The sequence below is a fragment of the Nycticebus coucang genome, chromosome 14 (assembly GCF_027406575.1).
Source record: "Nycticebus coucang isolate mNycCou1 chromosome 14, mNycCou1.pri, whole genome shotgun sequence".
Classification (NCBI taxonomy): domain Eukaryota; kingdom Metazoa; phylum Chordata; class Mammalia; order Primates; family Lorisidae; genus Nycticebus; species Nycticebus coucang.
Genome location: NC_069793.1, coordinates 61,001,633 through 61,004,897, shown reverse-complemented (window position 1 = coordinate 61,004,897; position 3,265 = coordinate 61,001,633). Strand labels below are relative to the sequence as shown.

General features: G+C 37.5%; 1 pseudogene; it reads right to left on the bottom strand.

Annotated features, from left to right (window-relative positions):
- Positions 1 to 1,058: 1,058 nt before the first annotated feature.
- Positions 1,059 to 3,265, bottom strand: LOC128565030 (dnaJ homolog subfamily A member 1-like; annotated as a pseudogene).

The following is a 3,265-nucleotide window of genomic DNA, read 5'->3' as shown; positions in this document are numbered from 1 at the left end:
GCATTGTGGCAGGCACCTGTAGTCCCATCTACTTGGCAGGCTGAGGCAAGAGAATCACTTAAGCTCAAGAGTTGGAGGTTGCTGTGATCTGTGATGCCATGGTACTCTACCTAGAGCCACATAGTGAGACTCTGTATCAAAAAAAAAAAAAAGGCATCTATTTCTTCTTGGGTAAGTCTAGGGTAAGAATGTGATTCCAGAATTGGTCCATTTCCTCCACATTGTCAAATTTCTGGGCATCAATTTTCTTGCAGTACTCAGAGATAATCTCTTGTATCTCTTAGTCTTTCATCACTTTAGTTGCTTTAAATCTGCTTGTGTCTGAGAATAAAATTGCAACCCTGCCTTTCTTCTGATTTCCATTTGCTTGAAATATTGTTTTCCATCCTTTAACCCTGAGTATTGATTTGTTCTTCAAGGCTACATGCATTTCCTGTAGACAGCCTCTAGGTGGTTTGTGCTTTTTTATTTAATCAGCCAGTCTGTGCCTTTTCAGTAGAGAATCTAATCCACTGATATTTATTGAGAATTGATAAGTGTAGAGGAATACTTTTCATCTTATTTTGGGAACATCTGTTGTGTAGTTTTATCCTTTGCATGCTTGTGAAAGCTAAGTTTTGACCTTTAGCTTCTGTGTGTTTTCTTTGCTGATGCCCGTTGTGAAGCTCAGTTTTGAGAATAGGTCTATTTGTTTCCTGCAGAGCTGGTCTTTTTGTGGTGAATTTCCTCAGTGATGGTATATCTGCAAAAGATTTGATTTCTCCACCAGTTTTGAAGCTTAGTTTAGCAGGATATGGAATTCTGGGCTGAAAATTGTTTGTTTAAGAACGTTGAACATGGATGACCATTATCTTGTAGACATTTTTTTTTTCACCTTCACAGATCCCTATTATTCATATGTTTTAACACTTCATGAAGTCTTATATTTCCCTAAGCAACTGTTCTGCTTTCTCTCTATTTGTTTCTGCCTCTTTAACTACCTGGGTTAATTTTAAAACTTTATCCTCTAGAGCTGATATTCTTTCTTCCCCATGTACTAATCATATTTTGTTTTTATTTCTTTGTAACCAGTATATTAAGGAGACATTCATACATTTCAAGAACTGCTTAAAAATTTGATACCCAGATTTAAGCACGTGAACATATGTAGACTTTTAAACATACAATTAAAGCTATTCATCATTTGCTATACTATCAACATTAAATTACAGTTACTTTGGAGCATAAGTCAAATGATTTAAAGAAAGCCTGTAACATACCTAAGGAAGACCTTCCTAAATTATGCATGCAAATTACTTCTCCACATAAAGGTCTCTTCACTTCACTTTAACTTCTGGAAGTTACTACTCAGGGGTTTATCATGGTCCAAAGAGAAGAGGAAGGGGGAAATAAACAAGTGTGGTCAAGTTACACATATATGGATATATTACATATGGATGGCACAGAGGGAATGCAATTCTGTAAGTGCATGCCCTCGAGAAGCAGCATATTATGATAAACCCTCTTTTTGGAAAGGCAACTTTTCTATTACTGGTAACACAGGATAAATGATATATTATGCCATTTTCAAGTAACAGTTGAGGCAAAATAATAAATGCAGAGGCATCACAATGAATCCCACTCAACATAAATTAACTATACACACCAACACTTCTCTTCAAATTAAGTTTTCTTTATCTGATTGCCAGTTAAATACAGAGTTTTAATTTCATAGCTTAACAATGAAGGGTCATACACTGAAGCCAATGCATACACCTAGCATTTCATTCTAAGTTTGTTCATGTACACAGCTGAAATAAATTGCAAGGTTTGTCCTAACAAATGCCAGGAACTCTTTTTTAAAGTAGTTTTTAACAGGTATTAAATTTCATCTTGCACACTGAAGTCATACATACAGGGCAAAGTCAGAGCTTTTATATTTGCATTTATTCTTCATTTAACCTTTAAAACACTACTATAGTTGAATATTAAAACAGAAACAATAGCAAGTAGTGAGCATATTATGATTACAGTCTTTCACTCATTCGTTACTGCACAAAAATGCCAGCATGAGTGTCATTCACTGGCCTCATTAAGAAGTTTGACACTGAACACCACCTCTGGGATGATGTTCATCATCCTCATATGCTTCTCCATTGTAATAGCACCGTCTTTCCTGATTTGGATCAAAGTCCACCAGTTCTACTTGATCCATTTCATCAGTCTCTTCTACTTCCTTCCTCTCTGGTAGAAGTTTTTCCAGCAATGGGAGTTTATCAGGAGAAAGAAAGCCATTTTCAGGAAAGTTTGCCTTAAATTTGATGATTAGGCGACCCTTTTCATATGGTCTACGATAAATTGGCATGCCCTCATTTAGCACACACTTGATATCTCCATGCTTGACAATCTGACCTGGATGAGAGGTGATGACTATGGTTTGGTTGTCAAGAGTAGATATTGGCTTTTGGAAGCCACACAATGCTTCAACCAGCTGTATATGCATACACATGCACAGGTCTTCTCCTCGTTTAGTAAAAATAGCATGGTCCTTCTGATCTAACACAATGGTAATATCTCTTGGCTCCAATCCTGGTTCTTGGTCTCCTTCACCATGGAATGTTATCTTCTGGCCATCTTTCATGCCTTTGTCAATATGAACTTCCAGAATCTTCTTCTCTCAAACTATCTTCCTTCCATTGCAGCTTTTACATCTATCTTTAGGACTGATCCGTTCTCCATGGCCCTGGCACTCCATACACACAGACTGAATTTGCTGAACCATTCCAGGTCCTATCTGATGAATTCTTATTTGCATTCCACTACCTCGGCAATTGGGAGAGCACTCTACTGCTCCTTTTTTGCCACCTCAGCCTTCACATTTGTCTCAAATCACATTCTTTTGCAGAGCCAGTTTTCTTGTGGCACCATTATATAAATCTTCTAAGGTAACTGAGAGCTGATGTACCACATTTTTACCTCTCCTTTCTCTCTGCATCCTTCCTTCTCCTCCAAAAAACATATCAAAGATGTCCATGGGGGAACCAAAACCACCACCTGCTCCACCCTCTTTAATCGCCTGTTCTCCTCCTTTGTCATATAATTCCCTTTTCTTCACATCAGAGAGAACTTCATAAGCTTGAGAAATCTGTTTAAACTTCTTGCCTTCATTTGGATTCTTATCAGGGTGGTACTTCAAGGCCAGTTTTCTATATGCCTTGTTCAATTCTTCATGAGTGGCATTGGGTTTGACTCCCAAAACATCATAGTAAGTGGTTTCTTTCACCAT